This window comes from Apium graveolens, unplaced genomic scaffold, assembly GCF_009905375.1.
Source record: "Apium graveolens cultivar Ventura unplaced genomic scaffold, ASM990537v1 ctg1272, whole genome shotgun sequence".
Taxonomy (NCBI): domain Eukaryota; kingdom Viridiplantae; phylum Streptophyta; class Magnoliopsida; order Apiales; family Apiaceae; genus Apium; species Apium graveolens.
Window position 1 is genome coordinate 6592 of NW_027417161.1, and position 23635 is coordinate 30226.

Genomic DNA, 23635 nt, shown 5'->3' on the forward strand with positions numbered 1-23635 from the left:
AAGCTTGATTCAGCAATTGAAGAGCCTCTGCAATGCTTCACATGGATTTGTTTGGACCAGTCAATGTATTGTCAATTTCGAAAAGATTTTGCCTAGTAATTGTAGATGATTTCTCAAAGTTCTCTTGGACATATTTCCTAAAGTCCAAAGATGAGGCTAGTGAAATCATCATCAATCACATAAGGCAAGTTAACAATCATCCTGATTTCAAAGTTAGAAGAATCAGGAGTGACAATGGAACTGAGTTCAAGAACTATGTCATGAGAGCATTTTGTGAGGAAAATGGAATCTTGCATGAGTTTTCAGCAGCAAGGACTCCACAACAGAATGGAGTAGTGGAAAGGAAGAACAGATCACTTATTGAAGCTGCAAGGACAATGCTTGAAGAATCAAAATTACCAACATATTTCTGGGCTGAAGCTGTAACACTGCATGCTACACTCAGAACATCTCTGATTAATCAAGCAAGATGCATGACTCCTTATCAATTGTTCAAGAACAAGAAGCCAACTCTAAACTTTCTTCATGTCTTTGGCTGTAAATGCTATATTCTGAGAAATCAAACTGATCAAAATGGAAGTTTGATGCTAAAGCAGATGAAGGAATTTTTGTTGGATATGCTGTTGGTAAAGCATATAGAGTCTACAATCTAAGAACCAACATTGTTGTGGAATCTATACATGTTGTGTTTGATGATAAAAAGATTGAAGGACTGAAAGATGGAGATTACCATGAGAGCCTCAAATTCGACAATGTTGAGATGGTCAGTGATGAAAGTGATGATGAGAGTGATCAAGAAACAGTGTCTAAGGATAATGCAGACAAATCTACCACCAATGAAGCACAAAATCAACATCCGTCGAGTTACATAATGCTTCATCCGTCGGAAGGCAATCTGTGTTATCCGTCGGAAGACAACCTGCCTCATCCGTCGGTACTCAAAATTCACCATCCGTCGGGTTATCAAAAGGAGCAGGAAGTCAAGGCAGATCACCCATAGAAAGTACCCCTTTCTCAAATCAAAGATCCACAAACTCAGGGGGATTTCTAGCAATCAAAACTCAATCACACATCAAGACAACATTGAGGTTCTTCATCTAGAGCTAATCTACCTCAACCAAGGAAATGGACAAAAGATCACCCCTTTGAACTGATTATTGGTGATGTTTCTTCTAGAGTTCAAACAAGAGCAACTCAGAAGAATGTCTATACAGCAGCTTTCTGTCAAAGGAAGAACCAAAGAAGGTAGAAGAAGCCTTGTTAGATCCTGATTGGATTTTAGCTATGCAGGAGGAGCTAAACCAATTTGAAAGGAATAAAGTATGGAAGCTGGTACCCAAGCCTAAAGGAAAGAATCCAATAGACACCAAATGGGTATTCAGAAACAAGATGGATGAAAATGGCATAGTAATAGGAACAAAGCAGATTGGTTGCTAAGGCTATTGCAGCAAGAAGGAATAGATTTTGATGAAACATTTGCTCCTGTTGCAAGACTTGAAGCCATCAGAATCTTCTTAGCCTATGCAGCCCATGCCAATTTCAAGGTCTATCAAATGGATGTCAAAAGTGCCTTTCTGAATGGAGATTTGGAGGAAGAAGTGTATGTTAGTCAACCTCCTGGCTTTGAAGATCCAAATTTTCCATATGTCTATTATCTACTGAAAGCACTTTATGGACTGAAGCAAGCACCTAGAGCCTGGTATGACACTTTATCAAAGTTCCTTTTGGAAAATTCACAAGAGGTACTTAATAACTTTATTTTTCAGAAATGTTAATGGCTCTAGCATACTTGTCAAATTTATGTAGATGATATTATTTTTGGCTCTACAGATGAGAAACTTTGTAAAAAGTTTTCCAAATGATGCAAAGTAAGTATGAAATGAGTATGATGGAGAACTAACTTACTTTCCTTGGTTTACAAGTTAAACAAGTTAGTGATGGAATATTCATTAGGTCAAACTAAATTATTTGATCTTTTAAAGAAGTTTGATCTAATGGATTGCACATCTGCAAAAACTCCCATGGCCACTGGCAACTAAGCTTGAATGAAACACTACGGAAAAGTCTGTGGATATATCAAGCTATAGAGGCATGGTTGCTCACTTCTGTACTTTAATAGCTAGTAGGGCCAGATAGAATGTTTGCTACATGTTTATGTTCTAGATTTCAGGCTGATCCTAGAGAATCTCACTTGATAGCTATTAAGGAATTTTCAGATATCTCAAGGGAACACCAAAACTTGGCATTTGGTACCCTAGAGATTCTGGTTTGATCTAACTGTTAGTCAGATGCAGATTATACAGGTTGCAAAATTGACAGAAAGAGCACAACAGGAACCTGTCAATTCTAGGAACAGCTTGTGTCCTATTTCAGCTAAAAAGCAAAATTCAGTTTCTACTTCTACAGCTGAAGCTGAATATATTGCTGCTGGCAGTTGCTGTGCACAGATTTTATGGATGAAAAATCAATTGCTAGACTATGGTTTACAAGTTGAGAGGATTCCTATTTTCTATGATAACACAAGTACAATTGCCATCACTGAAAATCCAGTGCAACATTCAAGAACAAAGCACATAGACATCAAGTACCATTTCATAAGGGAACATGTAATGAATGGTACTGTAGAGTTACATTTTGTTCCAAGTGAGAAGCAACTTGCAGATATCTTTACCAAGCCACTGGATGAATCAACCTTTTTAAGGTTGGTAAGTGAGTTAGGTATGCTTAATTACTCCTAAATTTATCTGAGTTATTCTGCAAATTGAAATGTAGCCAGAAATTTAGCTGATTTTTAGTCTTGGATGAAATTTTGGCTAAGTCAAAATTTGCATCTCGACGGATGACTATTATCCATCGAGTTAAGTCATCCGTCGATATACTATTTGCAAATAAAAATCAATTATTTTTCTGGAATCTTTTAAAACTCAGACGGATATCAGTTTATCCTCATCCGTCGAATTGTCTAAATCTTAATCGTTAATTCCTTGAACATTATCCATCGAGTATACTTACAGTTGTAAGCATTACACGACGGATAATGGGTGGAATTTTTACAGTTTATTTTTAAACGGCTATTTTAGGCAATTTTATTGATTAATTTACTCTTCTTTATTATTTTTATCCGTTGTTTTTGAGACAGTATAAAAGCTTATTTCATTCCAATTATTTTCTTTTATCATTCTCAAATTCAACTGCTTTTACTTCATTCTCTCTCAAGCAAATATTCTCTTTCTCTTCAAGCTTTCATTCTCTAACAATGGCACCTGTAGTAAAGATTATGTCTCAAACTGGGTTCATTTATGAGAAGAACAACTTCACTGCTTTGGTCAATAAGGGTATTCAGCAATCAGAAGACTATCACAAGATGATGGACTTTGTGAAGAACTGTAAGTTAAGTTATGCCATGCTTGAATCACCCCCTATTTTCTGTGAAGTTGTGAAGAGATGTGGACCACTACAATCTACAACTCTACTAACAAACCATCACTCTAACTATCAAAGGTAATGAGTTCTGTTTCAATAGTGATGTGATAAAAGCATGTTTCAAAATTCCTGATAATAATGTAACTTCACCATACAATGACACTGATATTATCAATATGCTTTAATTCCATGCATTATGCACTTCCCACTACTAAACTAAGTGATATTAGAAGATTAGGTCTTAGGAAGGAATGGAGTTTTCATGTGTGATGTTGTGACTAAAGTTTTCTCTGGAAAAATCAGTAATTTTGATTTTGTGAACATTTCCATGCTTAACATGATATACATGCTAGTTACAGATAAATTTTACAATTTTGGTGACCTTGTCTTGTATGAGTTAGGTTTTAAACTAGGTGAGTTAGCCAAAAGGGGAAAGAATGTATATTATGCTAGATTTTTCATGCTATTGGCTAACCATCTTTGTCAAAAGATATACTTGAGAACCCAAACAACAAATTGGCTTGTTGGGTTCAGGAGAGAAGAATCATTGCAGATTTGAACAGAGCCAACCATCATAGGGATGTGCCAATGTTCTACTTTCCTGTAATGCAGACACCTCAGGTAAGTGAGGTAAGTTCATCCATACCCTAACTATTCCAATCTTCTCAATTTCTTTGAGTTCAGGAGTAGCTATGGCAACTGTGACAATGACCAAACAGTTGCCTACCAAAGCTGCCAAAACAACTGTAATTTCTAAATCCAAGTCAAGAAAACCCCCTCTGGTATCTCTCAAAAGGTAGCAGTTGAAAAATCCACCAAAGCCAAAGAGGGGAGTGTGAAGGAGGGTCAGTTAGGTGAGGGAAGGGGTGAACATCAAATAAACCCCAATGATAAGGTTGGAGAGTTGAGTGAATCCCAGCCTAGCCACACTGCAATTTCCCAACAAACTGCAGTGCTTAAAAAGGACAAAAGCTCACTTCTAGCTACATCCTCCCAAAAGGATGTGGCTATTGAACAAAGCTCTCAGCCAAGAGCACAGGCCAAAAGGGTTAGGGACACAAGCTCACCCCAAACTTACACAAGAAAGAAGAAATCCAAAACCACTTGGGATGCACAGGGCACACACACAGTGCAAACTGGTGCTAAAGACACAGTCCCAGCACTTTCTCAAATTCAGTTTGATGTGGCTCCAATAAATGTGGAGTCACAGCCAAAATCTCTTATAATAGAAGCCTCTGAAACACCATACTCACCAACAAACTCTCTGGAAGTGGATATGATAAACACTTCAATTCCTGATTCCCCTTCTTTAACTCTGTTGGGGAAGCCAAAATCTAGTGCAAGTGAGCATCATCTTTTAGATGATTTGTTGGCTCACTTGCTAATTATTTCAGATACTATTGTGACATCTGTGTCTCAAATAACTTCAATCAACACAGAGTCAACAATAGTTTCTCTTCCCACCTCATTCATTCCTACTCTCTCGATGGATATTGCTCATCCGTCGAGTAGTGATTGTATCTCGATGGATAAGCTTAACAGCAGTTATCCGTCAGATAGCTTTACCACTCACCCGATGGATATCACTTATCCGTCGAGTGTCTCTGTACAACTTCAAATATCAATAGATATAGCACTAGTATTGTCACACATAATTGGAATTTTTTGTAACATTGGGTCATAGTCCATTAGTTGATTTCTAATCCAAAGCACTTGAGCACAGCAACTTCCAGCAGCTATGTATTCAGCCTCAGTTGCGGAAGTTGACATAAATTGTTGTTTCTTGCTGTAACGGGATACAATTCTTTGCCCAAGAAACTAACAGCTTCCACTAGTATTCTTTATGTCAATCCTGCATCCAGAAAAATCTGCATCTGTGTATCCAACAGCTTCAAAACTAGTCCTCTTAGGATACCATAATCCCAAGTTTGGAGTCCCCTTCAAGTATCTAAAAATTCTCTTTACAGCCATCAAATATGACTATTTTGGATTAGCTTGAAATCTTGCACACAGACATGTTGCAAACATGATGTCTGGTCTACTTGTAGTTAAGTAAAGCAATGATCCAATCATTCCTCTATAGCTTGAAATATCTACACTCTTGCCCAATTTATCTTCATCCAACTTTGTTGCTGTAGACATAGGTGTAGATGCAGGTGAACAATCAATCATGCCAAACTTTTTCAATAAATCTTTGATATACTTAGTTTGGCTGATGAAGATTCCATCACTTCTTTGACTGACTTGAAGTCTAAGAAAGTAACTTAATTCCCCCATCATACTCATTTCATATTCACTCTGCATAAGCTTAGAAAATCTTTGGCAAAGCTTTTCATTAGTAGAACCAAAGATAATATCATCCACATAGATCTGTACTAGGATCATATCATCACCATGCTTCTTGTAGAAGAGAGTTTTGTCAATGGTACCTCTAGTGAATCCATGCTTAATCAAAAATTCTGACAGTGTGTAATACGAAGCTTTAGGTGTTTGTTTGAGTCCATAGAGAGCCTTGAGGAGCTTGTATACAAAATTTGGAAATTCTGGATCTTCAAAGCTAGGTGGCTGTTACACATAAACCTCTTCTTCTAGCTCACCATTGAGGAATGCACTCTTCACATCCATTTGATATACCTTGAAATTTGAATGTGCAGCAAATGCCAAAAAAATTCCTTATTGCTTCAAGTCTTGCAACTGGAGCAAAAGTTTCATCATAATCAATTCCTTCCTCCTATAAGTAGCCTTTTGCAACCAGCCTTGCTTTGTTTCTAGCAACAATTCCATTTGCATCCATCTTGTTCCCAAACACCCATTTTGTTCCAATTATGCTTATGTTCTTTGGTGTAGAAACCAATTTTCAAACTTTATTTCTTTTAAACTGATTTAGCTCTTCTTGCATTACAGATATCCAATCAGGATCAGGAAGGGCTTCTTCAGTTTTTTTGGCTCAACTTGTGACAGAAAATATGCATGAAGGCATTTATTTGCAGTTGCACTTCTAGTCCTCACTCCAGCAGTTGGATCACCAATAATTGCTTCTCTAGTGTGAATTATATCCCACTTCCCTGTGTGAGTTTGTTGACTTGTATTTTCTGCTTCTTCTTCATCACTGGCATGACTTCCAGATTTTTCTCCTCTTTCTCCCCCTGAGTTTGTTCTATCAAATTCAGGTGTCTGAGATGAGCTTCTATTCTCATGATTCACTTGCTTAGTAGACTCTTATTCAATCCTGTGATTTATGTTAATTTCAGCTTTATCATCAGAATCACTATCAATGTTGAGATTTTCAAACATAAGGGTTTCAGCTTCATCTTCATCAAGGCATTCCAAGCTTGGAGACTTATCATCATAAAAAGCAACATCTTTGTGCTCCATAATTTTCTTCTGTTCAATCACATAGACTTTATATGCAGTTCTTTCCAATGAATATCCCAGAAAAATTACCTCAAAAACTTTAGAGTCAAATTTTCCCACATATTCAGAGTTGTCCTTCAACACATAGCACTTGCTTCCAAACACATGAAGATGCTTCACAGTAGGCTTTCTTTTAGACAAGATTGAGTAAGGTGACTTGCCAAGATTTTTTTTAATGAGATATCTATTTTGAGTATAGCATGCACTTTTCACAGCTTCTTCCCAAAAACTAGTTGGCAATTTTGCATCTTGCAGCATTGTTCTAGCAGCCTCTACTAGTGTTCTATTCTTTCTCTCAACTACCCCATTTTGCTAAGGTGTTCTAGCAGCTGAGAATTCTTGAAGAATGCCCTTATTTTTGCAGAATTCAGTTAAGGTTGCATTCCTGAATTCTGTTCCATTATCACTCATCAACCTTTTCACACAGTTCTGATCTTCAGTCTGCTTCTCAATCTTCTTGATGTGTTCAATTATGATGTATGGAGTTTCATCTTTAGAATGCATAAATTCTACCCATGTATAACTTGAGTAGTCATCCACCATCACAAGTGCATATCTTTTTTCTTGAAATTGATTGGACATTAACTGGTCCGAATAAGCCCATATGAATAAGTTGCAAAGGTGCACTTATAGAATTCACAGTTTTACTCTTGTGACTTGATCTTTTCATTTTCCCTTTTTGACAAGCATCACATACTTCATCTTGAGCAAACTCTAGGCATGTCTTTCACTAACTCCATTTTGACCAGAGTGTTAATTGCCTTGAAATTCAAGTGAGACAACTTCTTATTCCATAGCTTGCTTTGTTCAACAGTTGCCTTCGTGTAGAAGCAACATATTCCTTCCTTATTTACCTCTTCATGTAGTCTTGCTTCAAAATGAATAAGTGTTGTTCTACAGCCTCAAAATCTTTGGAACAACTTGTAGAGGCCACTAAATCGATATCTTCAGACGGCGCAATGACTTCAGTTGTGTAGCGACAGGAAGAACAAAGCTGTCAGCATTTCTCATTGCGGTAACTGTCTCCTTTATTCATACTATGCAATTTCATTAGCATATATTTTATTTTATGCATATTATGTAGATGTCTTGAACATTTTATGTTTTTTCGATGTTTTGAATATTATTCATGACACAATAATATCGTTCTCTTACGATTTAATATATTGTGTCTGGCCAGAAGATTTGTGGCTGACATGAGGGTTAAAAATCCAGAGGTGTGCAACCCCTTTGATGGTTCTAATAACGCTAAAAATTTTTATGAAAGGCTACGACGACCACTTGATGTTCCTCGCTTTAGATCATTGCGCTGTGAAATCTGTGTCGGGAGAGTTGTAGGCTCTAGCACTTCTGCTGAGCAAAGATTGAATGCTGAACAAAATTCCAAGCAGATCTGTATTCCTTTGGCAGGAAAAGATTCTTCAATTAAGCACAGAGCAGCAGGAGGTATATGTGCTTCTTTTTTATATATATGAACTTCTTGTCCGAGAATATCCGGGTTTTGGGTTTGTCTTAACATAGTACCATCGTAATTCAACCCTCTCACCCTCTTATATTTTGTTTAATTTAAATATATTGTTATTGGTAGCGGTCTTGGGTTCGAGCCCGGCCACCCTCTTAAATTTTGTTTAATTTAAATATTGGTATAGATATAAAGAAAGGCCTAGATGCGTGACAATCCATAGAGGGAGATAGAGCTCTGTAGAGAATCATTATTAAAATCACTCTTTCCAAAATTATTCAACTGTGAAATCAAATTTAAAATCAATATATTTTTTCCAATCTTAATTGTTAAACGTTTTATTATATATTCAAATATACATTATTATTCTACATTAGTAACGAATTTTATGAAATTTCATAATAGAATTAAGTGCTCTATATAATTCTTTGGAGAAGAGGGTTTACTCTCCAAGAAAAGCCTAGATAAATATATAGGTCTATTTATACTTGTGCGTGGAAACTTTGACTACTGAACACTTCTATCATTTTCAGTATTATGTTCTTTTTTCTCATTTTCGGTTTCTTTTCCTTCTAAAATTTTTTATATAGGTCCCTACATCGCAGGAGACTCAAATAAAGTTAGTACAGAAGTCATCATCTTGAATGACAGTGATGAGGACAGAGTGATCGAATTAACCCCTTCACCGGAAGAATTAGACAAGGGTAAAAGTGTCATCATTGAAGTTGAAGATGATGGTTAGACTTCTCATTTTCTTTCTCTAACAATTCTTTTATCTAAATGGTTTCTAGTTAAAAGTCTACTTACTACCTAAGAACCCTACCCTGCAGGAGAATCTAATAAAGCTAGTATTGAAGTCATCATCTTGGATGACAGTGATGATGACGGAGTGATCGAATTAACCCCTTCACTGGAACAGCTGACAACTAATACTTTTCGACAAGCAGAAAAACAGCCTTGTTTAGACAAGGGTAAAACTATCATCATTGACATTGAAGATAATGGTTAGACTTCCAATTTTCTTTCTCTAATAATATTCTTTATCTAAATATGGTTTGCAGTTCAAAGTCTCCTTACTTTTTGCAGGTGAAGAATTCGACAGACAACCTAAGGAGATCAGAAAAGCAATTGGTCAGACTTCTGGTATTGTTAAGCCTTCACGAAAATTAAAGAGAGGTCGTCCCTATGGCCAAGCTCTCCTTGATGATCTTAATGCTAGAATCGCAAGTACAGCAAACACCCTGCAGAATCAGCAGCAGCAGAGGGGAAATATCTCTAGTAGCGGTAATTTGGTATGAGCCTTTAATTATTATTTTTATAGATTACAGAGTTCTTTTTATGATTGTTTATTTTGTTATGCCACTATGTTACTTATTTGATATTCTCCAATCTTGTCTTTACATCTTACTGTCACAACAATAATTGGATAGCTAGTGACAACAATATTAATTTATTGCTCTATATTGTTTTATGATCTTTCTCTCAGCCTCTACATCCCTGGAACAGAAGGGAATCAGAAGGTGCAAAATGATGCTATATCTGTTGAGAGTAACAGAAAGAGGAAACGCAGTGTTGATACATTGGATAACAAAATAAGCTTTTCATCACTGAAATCCCTGAGGCAGAAGGAAATGAGCAAGTTCCTTAAGAAGCCCTTTACTTTATGTAAAATCATAGATTTAGAATCAGCACACACTGATGGTAGCACCAGAGAAATGACAACTGCTTACACTACAAGGAAAACAAGCTTCAACAACGGTTTATGTCCGTTGTCTGATACCCTATTTTTCCGTTGACTATTGAGCCGTCGTCTGTTAGTTGGATCAGACAACGGCTAAAAAACATTGTCTGAGATTATACAGACAATGATTATGGATTAAGCCCGTTGTATTACATCCAGAAAAGACAACGTTTTTTACTTGTTTTCGTCATAAAAAGCGACATTACTCGAGGGTTCTCACAAACTCAGAAAACCGTTGTGTAAGGTATAACATTAAAACCAATCCTACAACACTTATTGTTGTATAAATGTTGTTGTGTATTCAGATAGACAACAAAAATGAAATTGAGCTCGTAGAACTCTTGTAATAAATTTCTACACACAACAGTTTTGGATTTTAATGTATAGCATGATCAGATACATACAACTATTTATTTGTCCAAACGTATTGCATGAATACCTTTGATACATTATCTTAATATTATATAGACAATGGTTTACTAGTGTTGTGAGAGTTAATTTTGCACCAGAGTTTTGTGTTCGAAAGCATTGTTTTAGTATTAAAAACATGATATTTTAATGAAGCTTGGTTGTTAAAAGCGTTGTCTTACACAAAATATAACAAGTAATCAAATGAAATTAACTTTGCAAATCTAAACAAAAGTTCTAAAGTTAATCCATGATCGAAAATCACAGCAACATAGTTATACAAAAGCTAAAAGCATATTGATATCACTGCCTTCATGAGTCTAAGATTTCTACTACAAATTAAAGAAAATATACAGTCTACAAGGATTTTCAGCTTCTCTTCACGTCTTCCGCAAGAGCTATTTGTCCTTGCAATATCATTACAGCATGTGATAGGCAATTTCCCAATCTGGAGAAAACAATCTTCAAAATAAATCGACAACATAATTACATAATTACATAATTACATAATTACAACATAATTACATACAACATAATTACATAGAAAATCATTTATCCTTGTGACAAACTTTTGGATGTGATTGACCTAAATGTACACTAGATACTGTTAGATATCATAAAGGGATGTACACTAGATTTTTTTAAATAAGAAAGAGTAATTTGAGAGAGATTTAAAATCTATAAGTTTTAAGAAAAATAGAACTTGGCACCTGGTTTTTTCTGTACATGTGGATGGTAGCAACTCTGCTGGTCAGGACTATCAACAGATCACCTGCTGAATTTATCCCTTTCCCCTCTCACCTGCATTATATGACTATCAACACACTTTTTAATAAAAGATATTCAACCTAGTTAACTAGAACAAATTTTATCTTGTGTAAGGTTAGAAACATACCTAGTTTAGCATGTTAAGGACAGTTTCTCAAGTGAAAACATAATATTTGTGCTGAAAATTGAACTCATATTTGCAATTTTGTGTGGACAGAAGGAAGGCAGGCATACAGGAAGAAGTGTTCATGACTACATTGGCTAGATCTGGTCGTTGTTCAAGTGCACTGACAAACTTTCGTGAAATGATATTGAGCATCTTCTTGAACTGGGATATGTATCTTCTGTATAGAGCAAAGCCTGCCATCTGGGCAAGGAAACATAATATTAAATTTGATACTACTTTAGCAATTGTATATAATGATAAGAATTTCTTGATCATAACATTAAATTTTTATATTCAATATCAGATAGCTATACAAAATGGCCTAGCTTAATATTACAAGCAAGAAGAATGTACAGAAGGTATGTGTCACCTGGACAATGTCAACAGTAAGCTCATCGCATTGAGCTGGAATCAGAAATTCAGACAACGAAAAGGAAAGCCCTGACTAAATATAAAACATAATCCCCCAGCTCCAAAAACCCCGGATAAAGAAAAAGACAATAATATGGCTATTTGAAAAAATGACATAATATGGTAGCTTGAAAGCTCTTCATCTTTTAGCACAAAAAGCTTAGTGGAACCCTCCGATGCACATTATTAATCAGATTTTAGATGGGGAAAAACAAATAATATTAAAGTAAAAAGTAAGGAAGCATACTGTGCCTACTAGTGCATAAGCCACAACTAATGGAGGCGAAGCAAGATAATTGGCTCTTGTTAGTGGGTGAACACGTCCTTCGAAGTTTCTATTTTCGGAAAGATCAGCTGCAACTACAATGTCCGGAAAACATACATATACAGAGTATAGGTGTACAGCGATTATTGTCTGGTCCACAAAAATGAAAGAAAAGAAGGTAAATCAAGACAGCTAACAACACACAACTGTTGCCTTCATTCAGGACAATGTATAATACTTTTTCCCTGTTTAAAAGGGTAACTTATATTTAAAATACAGGTTGTATTATCTTCTAATTCATCCATAGTAACATAATCAATCTTGATGTGAAATAAAAAATGATACTCCCTTGTAAAAAGATGATAAAATCTTAAATTCCGTATGTTTTCATAAATATAGCCTCTTGACCACAATATAAGATACAATACAAGTGATGATTTCACCATGGGGTGATATGAAAATTGTTTTAATAATCAAAATCTTAAGACCAATATACCAGTGGAACAGAGCAGTGGGAGGCAAAATATTGATGGAAAGCACCCTGACATTTCTTAATTTTAGTGGAAGCATTGAATGAAATATCAGAAAAAAGAAGACAATACCATTGTCTGTAATTGCAGCAGTAACTGATTCATGAAGGTCCCCAGAGTTTCCTATGCATGTCGTACAACCATACCCAACAATGTTGAAGCTGTGCTGGTTCAAGTACTCTTACAGGCCACTAAAACACGGAAAGGTAAACAATTCAAAGCTGGGAATTTATTATCAGTCAGAAATACACTCTTTTACAAAATAGTTGTAATACCTTTGAAGCATGTACTTGGTAACAACTCCAGACCCTGGTGCAAGACTTGTTTTCACCCATGGCTTAACCTGTTTGCAGATACAATTTATATGAATATTACAAGGCAGACTATTTGAAACAAGTACTCTTGCAGTTCTTAGCTGATCACATATTTGCATTTCATGTAGAATGGTGGGAATCCTAAAATCATTACACAGTCCAGATGGATAATACCTTATACAGAGATGTTATGGAAACTATCATATAGCATTCAAGCAAGTCATAACAGACACACCCACAAAACTGCTACTGGGAGAAGAAAAAATCACTTACATCTTAAATCACACAGAAACAAACCTACACAAATCATCAAAACACTCAATTTTTTTCTTGAGCTTCAATTTTCCCCTCCACATCCCCTTTACTTACTTGTACGCACAAAATAAGAACTAAAATCAGCACAAAATAAGAACTAAAATGAGAGAGAGAGTTAGACAGAGAGACACAGAGAGAGAGAGAGTGTGTGATACCTCAAAATTAAAGACAAGCACCTTCCATTGAATCCACAAATAAGCCCTAAAGCCTTAGTTTTGAACACGAACTAAAACCCCAAATTGAAGTCGAATTGAAACCCTAAACGGAACCATACTCCATTAAAGAAACATACAAATCAATCAAAGGAGGGGGATTGAGAGGGTTATGAAGTTAATTCGTCATTCAGATTGTAATTAGTGTTTGAAATAGAGGTGGATTGAGAGGGTTAGGAGAGAGAGAGAGAGAGAGAGAGAGAGAGAGAGAGAGAGATTTAGATTTGTGTACTTTGGTGTTTTATGTTTACAGAGAAGGAGATGAAATGGGGTATGGGAGGGGGGGAGGGGGAAGCGGGTATTGAAAAGAAAAGAAGGGGGAAATGAAAAGTTGAAGGGGGGAGGGGGAAGCGGGTATTTAAAATAATATAAAATAAATTTGAATTTTTTTAATATTTTAATATGACAAAAGCTAATATATTTTTATATTCGTTGTCGAGAAGGGTACTTTTACCGGATTTTTCTAATTCTGACATGCAAAATGAATTTCAAATTTTTTAATAATTTTTTCATATGACTAAAACTGATATATCCTAACATCTGTACGGTTGGATCGTCAAAAAAATCATTTTAAAAATTAATCTTGTAAATCGGGAACGAGTGTCGTTATCGGGAGGGTTACTTTTACCAGATTTTTCTAATCCTGACATGCAAAATGAATTTCAAATTTTTTAATAATTTTTTCATATGACTAAAATTGATATATTTTTAACATCCGTACGGTTGAATCGTCGAAAAATCATTTTAAAAATTAATCGTGTAAATCGGGAACGAGTCTCGTTGTCGGGAGGGGTACTTTTACCAGATTTTTCTAATCCTGACATGCAAAATGAATTTCAAATTTTTTAATAATTTTTTCATATGACTAAAATTGATATATTTTTAACATCCGTACGGTTGGATCGTCGAAAAATCATTTTAAAAATTAATCGTGTAAATCGGGAACGAGTCTCGTTGTCGGGAGGGGTACTTTTACCAGATTTTTCTAATCCTGACATGCAAAATGAATTTCAAATTTTTTAATAATTTTTTCTTATGACTAAAATCGATATATCTTAACATCCGTACGGTTGGATCGTCGAAAAATCATTTTAAAAAATTAATCATGTAAATCGGGAACGAGTCTCGTTGTCGGGAGGGGTACTTTTACCAGATTTTTCTAATCCTGACATGCAAAATGAATTTCAAATTTTATAATAATTTGTTCTTATGACTAAAATTGATATATCTTAACATCCGTACGGTTGGATCATCGAAAAATCATTTTAAAAAATTAATCCTATAAATCGGGAACGAGTCTCGTTGTCGGGAGGGGTACTTTTACCAGATTTTTCTAATCCTGACATGCAAAATGAATTTCAAATTTTTTAATAATTTTTTCTTATGACTAAAATCGATATATCTTAACATCCGTACGGTTGGATTGTCGAAAAATCATTTTAAAAAATTAATCCTGTAAATCGGGAACGAGTCTCGTTGTCGGGAGGGGTACTTTTACCAGATTTTTCTAATCCTGACATGCAAAATGAATTTCAATTTTTTTAATAATTTGTTCTTATGACTAAAATCGATATATCTTAACATCCGCATGGTTGGATCGTCCAAAAATCATTTTAAAAAATTAATCCTGTAAATCGGGAACGGGTCTCGTTGTCGGGAGGGATACTTTTACCAGATTTTTCTAATCCTGACATGCAAAATGAATTTCAAATTTTTTAATAATTTTTTCTTATGACTAAAATCGATATATCTTAACATCCGTACGGTTGGATCGTCGAAAAATTATTTTAAAAAATTAATCCTGTAAATCGATATATCGTGAAGGATATCGATATATCGATTAGCACACATATGATACGCCGAATAATATTATAACGAGTTATATCTGAAAAGTAGCACTATTAACATTCGTATATAATGTCAACTAAATCCGGATATCGTTACCATGACTTATATCTGTAAGTTAGTATATAGATTATGTGCTGCTTTACGTTGTTATGAGTAATATTCGTAAGTTAACGCCATTAACGTCTGTATGAAGTCTACAAAACCAACAAATAGATATTACGAGTTATATTTTTAACTTAATCTACATGTTATGTCCTCATCAATGTGATAATCTAGTTGACGCTATTAATATTCGTGTAACGTCTAATCCGAATAGTTAAAAGAATTCAAAAAATCTATGAAAAAGATGATTTCAAATCTTAATAAATAAAAATTAATTTGGTGTAAGTTATTGGTTACTCATATAAATTAATAAACGGTGGCATATAATTATTCCGAAAAAAATTTAAAAACTAGTAAAAGTATAGACAACGGTTTTTTCTAAAATCATGTTGTGGTAAGTTACTTTACATAAGTGTTTTTTCGGAAATACCGTTGTTGGAATTCTACAACGGTTTTTTCTTTAAGATTGTTTTAGTATTATAAATTTTACAACAGATTATAAATATCGATAACGGTTGTCTGAATGTTACAAGTGTTTTATATTAAAAATACTTGTATAAGGTAGATTAATACAACGTGCTTTTTCGAAAAACACTTGTGTGAATTGAACAATTAACAATGTAAATTTGAAGTGTAATTATTAGGTATATTTATAGGTTAGCACACATATGATACGCTGAATAATATTATAACGAGTTATATCTGAAAAGTAGCACTATTAACATTCGTAGATAATGTCAACTAAATCCTAATATCGTTATTATGACTTATATCTGTAAGTTAGTATTTAGATTATGTGCTGCTTTATGTTATTATGAGTAATATTCGTAAGTTAACGCTATTAACGTCCGTACGAAGTCCACAAAACCAATAAATAGATATTATGAGTTACATTTTTAACTTAATCTACACGTTATGTCCTCATCAATGTGATTATCTGTTGACGCTATTAATATTCGTCTAACGTATAATACTAATAGGTAAAAGAATTCAAAATTCTATGAAAAAGGTGATTTCAAATCTTAATAAACACAAATTAATTTGGTGTAAGTTATTGGTTACTCGTATAAATTAATAAACGGTGGCATATAATTATTCCGAAAAAAAAATAAAAACTAGTAAAAGTATAAACAACGGTTTTTTCTAAAATCTTGTTGTAGTAAGTTACTTTACATAAGCGTTTTTAGGAAATACCGTTGTTGGAATTCTACAACGATTTTTTCTTTAAGATTGTTGCAGAATTATAAATTTTACAACAGATTATAAATATCGATAACAGTTGTCTGACTGTTACAAGTGTTTTATTTTAAAAAAAACTTGTATAAGGTAGATTAATACAACGTGTTTTGTCGAAAAACACTTGTTTGAATTGAACAATTAACAATATAAATTTGAAGTACTTGTGATTATTTTTTTTGTTAATTATAAAGTATATAATTAAACTATTTTGAAATATAAAATTTAAATATTTAATCTGGATGAAAGTGGATTTAATTAGAATTTGTAGTTTTAAAAAAATTTAAAATTAATTGTTTGGAATTGTTTTTTAAATTGTTTACTATTTTTACTGTAATAAATCAGACAACGGTTTATTTGAACATTTTGTTATGCAACATGTTTTTAAATTTGGTAAGAAAGACAACAATTTTAAGAATTTGACCATTGTCTGATATAGGTAGTATACAATATAGGTAAAACACTTGTCTATGAGGTATCATTTAGACAACACCTAATTTGTACATTGTCCGATTCAAGCTTAAATAACCAATAGAAAAAACACTTGTCTCATTTCCACAACTGTTAAACTAGACGTTATCTCAATCATTTTCAGACAATGCATTCTAAAACTCGTTGTGCAAACTTACTCATTTGCACAACATTACTTTAGAAAGGATTGTCTGTCTTCATCAACTAGACAATGGATTTTAAAGCGTTGTATTAATGCTAAAGCCTTCCCATTCGCACAACACCTTGATTTCGAAAATACTTGTCTGATTTGTTTTACTAGACAACATTTTTTAATTGCTTGTAGTAATCAACGTCAGACAACACCAGTTTTTTGGTTACAGAAAAACCGTTGTATGAAAAATTCGGGCAACACTTTTTTGGTCGAGTGTTGTCTGATCGGTGTTGTCTGATTGCGTTTTTCTTGTAGTGTTATGCTTAGCATGGAAAAACTGCCTCTCGACGGAAAGGTACGAAGTTGGACTGATTCGGAAACATAAAATTTCTAAACTTTCACTTGATATAGCTAACATTACTCTATATAAATAACTTGGTACACCAAATGCAGGTTCCATCCCTAGAAAGTATACAAAAGCTGCTGGTGAGTCATCCCGCCCTCAGGAAGACCAGTACAAAGGACCAGGTAGTCATATCAATGAAGTGTGCATTCTGAGCCGAAACCCTGCGGATTTCAGTGAAGCTGGTCCTGAAAACATCTTCATGAGATGTGAAAACATGTAGATGGATATCAGCATTAGCCGTTCTAGAGCACAGCTGTAACTGCAAAAAATGATCAGGTGCTACCGTGCTAGTTAATTAGCTACATGAAGATCACAGTTCTTTCCATCTCTTTTTATTTTTACTGATTTACATTTAATGCAACATTTTGGATTGAACATGGTTTTCTTCTTATATCATAGATTATACTATCAGAAATGCTTCATCATTATTTTACATATACTTGTGGACATGTATATACTTGTGGACATGTTTGCAAATCTTTACTTGGGCAGATTTACGAGTAAAATTTTGTATTTATACGAAGAGTGTGGTCAAATGGCCCAAAGAATTAGCAGATGCAATGCAACTTAAAAAGTTTTATATTTTTAGGGTTGATGAGCATAGGTTTGATTGAGTTTTTGTAAAGAAATGTCTTCATTTTTGTTAAATGGATTTTTTTAAAGATTTTACCCCTTGCTCAGTAATTTTAAAAAGGATGGAAAAAAGTAAAAGGTAAAGAAAATAGTTTCACTTTCATTCTTAATCGTCCAGTGTTTTTAAATGGAGCTAAATCAAGTGGTCATGAATGTAAATTTTACATAATTTACCTCTAAAACTTTCAACCCATTTTTTGAATAAAAGTACTTTGGCTCCTTATCACTTACTCCTTCCCTAATAAAAATTTGGGAGCAAGGCCTTAAACTTTGTGCGGGGATATAAATATTTTAAAAAAATCCTTTAAATTTTGAAGATGCAACCGATTAAAAGTTATCTTGAAATTTTATAATCTTGGTAAGAATCGTATCAAATATAAACATCCAAAGGAACGATGTGATACAATATATAACATTTAATTTATGTCATTTTCATCTGTTTTAAATATTTAGTTTACTAAAAATCAATAATTTGGATGACTAGAATGTGAATCATAAAACGAGATATTTTGATCAATTTATAAGGAACTTTCTTTACCATTCAAAATTGTTGTCGTAAGTGAATTGAGTTTTTCTATTATCAAACACAATTCAAACTTTTTTTAATATCGACGTGAGACAAACCTGATAAACTTGCCGAACACAATTAACGATTTGAAAGTGAGTCAAGATCGACTTCTTCAATATATACTATTTTGAATCGAACTGAGTTTCGTTTAAATTTCATAGGAAAATATACAAATCTTTTCATTTTTTAAATTGTTTCAAACTTATTGTAAACAAAAATTGCTTCGACCTTATAGGGATTAAGTCAAAGTTGCCCAATATTAAAAATCATCGGTTAGTCATTAATTTAAGACAGGATAGAGGATGATATGCACATAGTTTACATTTCAACTTTCGTATTTCATATTTTTATCATACAAATTTATGAATTCATGTATCTAGTATTACTTCTCGAATAGAGTTCGATCTGACCAAGTTTTGAGTCGAGTGTGATTCAATATTGAGTAAAATTCGTATGAAACTAATATAGCTTAACTTCTTTGATAGTTATGGGCCTAATTATGTTGTTCAAAATTAAATAAGTTGGGGATGGTTACTTATAATTTGGGCTGAACTTATCAGTAATCTCATAAGTAGCTAAAATGATTGTTTTATATATGTGACAATCTAGAATTCGAGGACAAGATTGAGAAGTCATGACACTACTTATAAATCAAACTCTACATAGTAAATGATATAATAATAACTCATAGCGCTTCAAATATTTAGTACAACATAAGTAATGAAATAAATTACAACTATCGACCAAAAATATAAATTTATTAAAATCCTTTTAAATTATAAAATTAGAAATTCGATTTGGAGCTGTCAAATAACACAGATGTATCTGAAATTAAAAGATTAAACAACCAAAAGTCTAAAAATCACTCTTCTCATAAGACCTTTTACCTGAGTTAGTTTAGAGAATCTAATGGTACACGGGACCGTTATAAACACTCTCACAAGTTGTGCGTTTAAATCTCTCCATCTTTTTAGGGTAATGATTTCTAGAACGAATGGTTATTTATAACATTTATATTTTTTTACCACTTAAAAGATAGGGTTAGAGGTGTTCACGGATTGATATGGTCCGGATTCTCGTTTTTCCGAACCGAACCAGTAAGAACGGTTTTTTAAAAATCAAAACCAAACCAAACCAGTTAAACGCCGAAACCAAACTAAACCAGACCATAAAATAATGGATTGGTTTGGTTTCGAACCACGGTTTAAAGATAATCATTTACTTTTGTTTTGTTTTTGTTAAATTTATAACGAAACGGTTATTTAAGTAAATGTAATATAAAATTTATTATATATCAGTATTATATATCAGTAATATATATTTAGTTTATATATGATTGTCATATACTTTAATTTAACTTATATAATACTAAGTATTTGAATTAGAGTATAACTATAATATATTAACAATTAACTCAGGTTTTAATTTAAAAAATATCTTGATGTTTTAATATGATATACACCCACACATACACAAAACCATAATTTATAATCTTAGCTTATAGGTATATACTATAATTTTTATATATTATTATATAGTAGTCCGGTTTGGTTTAAACGATTTTTTTTGTTGGAAAATGTAATAAAATCATTCATGCGTAAACAATTCGGTTAACTTAACAATTAAAAATGCTTTTAGCGATTTCAGTTTTTCTTCGTTCAGATTGTTGTGGTTTGATCCGGATTCACGGTTTGGCGGATTTTTTGAATACCCCTGGATAGGGTAGAGTCACATACCTTAAACTATATTAAAATCACATAATCCAACCTTTTCTTTTTCTTTTCTAAACCAAGCATGAGAGAGAGATAGAGAGAGAGGTTGTTGGGGAAAGAAAAGATAAGGCAAAGCTAGGTTAAAAGGGGCAGGGAAATCTCGCATTTTCCTAAATAAAAAATGATTATTTTCTTATATTTAATCAATGCTAAAAATACCTAAAAATTTACTATAAATTTATAAAATTGTTCAAAAATGGTACCGATTAATACAATTTTTATTTTTAAAATATAGAATACGAATTAAATTTTTCTCAACAATTTTAAAATTATTTATGAGCGAGTGGATTATTTCATACGTATTTTACAAGATAATACTCAATAATAGAAATAATGATGACAAAATTATTTTAAAAATATTAAATTACTAAAATAAATTTAACTATAATTTTTACAAAGTGTCTAGGGGTATTTTAAAAATTATAAAAAATTATTGATTTAAATATACTGCAATGATTTTGTAAAAAGTTTAAAGACAAATTTCACAAAATAAATCATTTAAAATCATATACTGATTATACTATCAAACATGCACATGTTAAATATCAATTACTTTTTCAAACATTAAATATCATCATTTATTATATTTTCTATTTATAATTATGCTTATAGATAGCTTTTCGCATTTACTAGTCTTATAAGAAAATCAAATTACTATCATATTTCATATTCACTTTATTTGAGAAATCACATAAACACTTATGGGTCACATAATTAGGTATTGGTACATTCTTTTTCATCATCATGTTTAACCATTTTTCAAAATTTAACAATATGATCACGAAACATTTATGACCTGACTAACCATTAAATACATGATCATAAGTGGCTTAGTAAGTTATTTAATTTTTGAAATAAATTATATTAAAAATAAATAATTTCACATAAATTGCATAAAAATAATTAATGCACACAAATTCACGGAAATATAACTCGCCAAAATTTCAGATATTACAATATCACTTGAAAAAACGCGAGTTTTTATTGCGCCGGAGCATAAACACAATTCAAATATGCGTTGTTATAAAAACGTAAGTTAAATTTGCATTTTCAAACACGAAAAACATTTTTTTTGAATTGTGGGAGAAAATGCAAAAAAAGAATTGTATTAAACAGATGCCCATTGAAAAATATTTAGTTTGAAAAAAATTATAAACGCATATAATAGTTATTTTATGTGTGAAAATAAAAAAAATCACAAATTATGATATTTCAAATTATTTTCTTTGAAATTATGAGATTAACATTTTATTTCTCACAAGATTATGAGTAGTGAGTTTCTTATAACCCTACTCAATTTGCAAAAAATCATATTAAAGTTCATAAAAATTTAAAAGTCGAATTTGAACTGAAATTTTAAAATGTGCAAGTAGTTATTCAAGTTATTTATGTTTCTTAAGATATAACTTAAACTCCGTGCGATTCACGGATTCTTTAATATTTATATATTTTAATTTATTTTATATAAATTTTATTAAAAATTTCATGTAAATAGTTAAATTTTAAAAAGTATTCATAAGAATATCATTTTTATATAAATGTATATAATTTCAAGATTATGTGAAATAGTATAATTATATATGATTTTAATTTAAACTATTAACTTTATTCTTAACATTACAAATAAATGCTTATTATGGTGTGATTCGAACATGACAAATATAACTTTTTTTGTTGGAGGGATTCGAACTTATTATGGTATGATTATGCATATTTTAGTATTGAATAATGTTTGTTGTTGGTGAGATTCGAACCTTGAAACTTATTTGTATCTCTATAAATAATAATTTAATATTTGTTGTTGGAAGGATGCAAACCTGTGAGTTTTAGTATTGCGTCATTTTAATATTTAGATTTAACGATTCTGATAATTTGATTAAAAAATCGATGGTCGTGAGATAGGATAACCAAAATGGAGGTTGAACCAAATTATACCTCATTACGGTTATTATAGTTTAGTATAGATTTGATAAAATCCATTATATATATGAGTAGTGCTAGAGTAGGTACCAAAATTTGGTCTCAAATGACGTGGCATTGGTGACTTGATAATTTGGGATAATGTGATTGGGGGAATTTATGTGAGTGTAGGGCCGGGGTACATAATTACTAATTAAGTTATAACAAATCAAACCATAATAAGTGGTATTTAAGAATCATTTTGGGTACCGATTTGGTACCTCTAGAATTATCGTATATATACTATGGCTTAACATGAATTTTATTTTTGAAGAATTGAATTTGAGACATCAAAGGTTAATAAAAGTTATTTATGTTCACATCTTCCACCACTACGCCACATATGAATTGTGTTATTATTTTAAAACTCCTTATCAACATCCACAAAAACATGATCTTTTTATTTTTTGATATTATTTTAAAATTACTTTATTCTAGTATTGGTGGAGCAATTCGAATCTTGACTTGATTAAATGGGGCTCGATTGTGTTCAAACTCGTTATCGAGTTCGATCACAAATTCAGACTTGATAAACCTCGAGTCGAGCTGAATTTTTTTGAACTCGACTCGGTGCGAACTCGTTTTTCTTAAAAAGAATGAAAAAAATATATTTATGTGTTTGTTAATTGGGTGTAGAACTGAAAATTTGAATAACCGGGTCGATTTCGGATCGGATTATTTTCGGATTATAATATATCTGGAGACCATTCAGATCAGATTGGATGTGATTCATTTTGCATCTAAATCTGATGAAAAATAAATAAAATTTGGATTAAAATCAGGAAAAATTCGATTCTGGTTAAATTCGCTTCGATTCGGATCAAAATTTATTCATTTTTTCAATTTATGGGATATAAAAATATCTTTTTATTAAATATAGTATTTTTAATAAAATATTTTATACTTTTACCAAACAATTATGATTAAATAATTATTTTATCATAAATATAAAATCGTTAAGTATGAATTTGATTTTTCGGGTCATATCCTTAGTATATTCTAAAATAGAAAACAACATCTATTATTTTTAATATTTTATTAGTTTATTTTAAATTTGGTCTCTACTCGGTATCTACAA

General features: G+C 32.4%; 1 long non-coding RNA gene across 1 annotated transcript; it reads right to left on the reverse strand.

The window, feature by feature from the left end:
• Positions 1-10850: 10850 nt before the first annotated feature.
• On the reverse strand, positions 10851-11510 carry LOC141699753 (uncharacterized). Its single transcript, XR_012566090.1, has 3 exons — positions 11344-11510; positions 11159-11262; positions 10851-10896 (listed from the first exon to the last, which is right to left on the reverse strand). It is a non-coding gene; the product is annotated as an uncharacterized LOC141699753 (long non-coding RNA).
• Positions 11511-23635: the final 12125 nt, after the last annotated feature.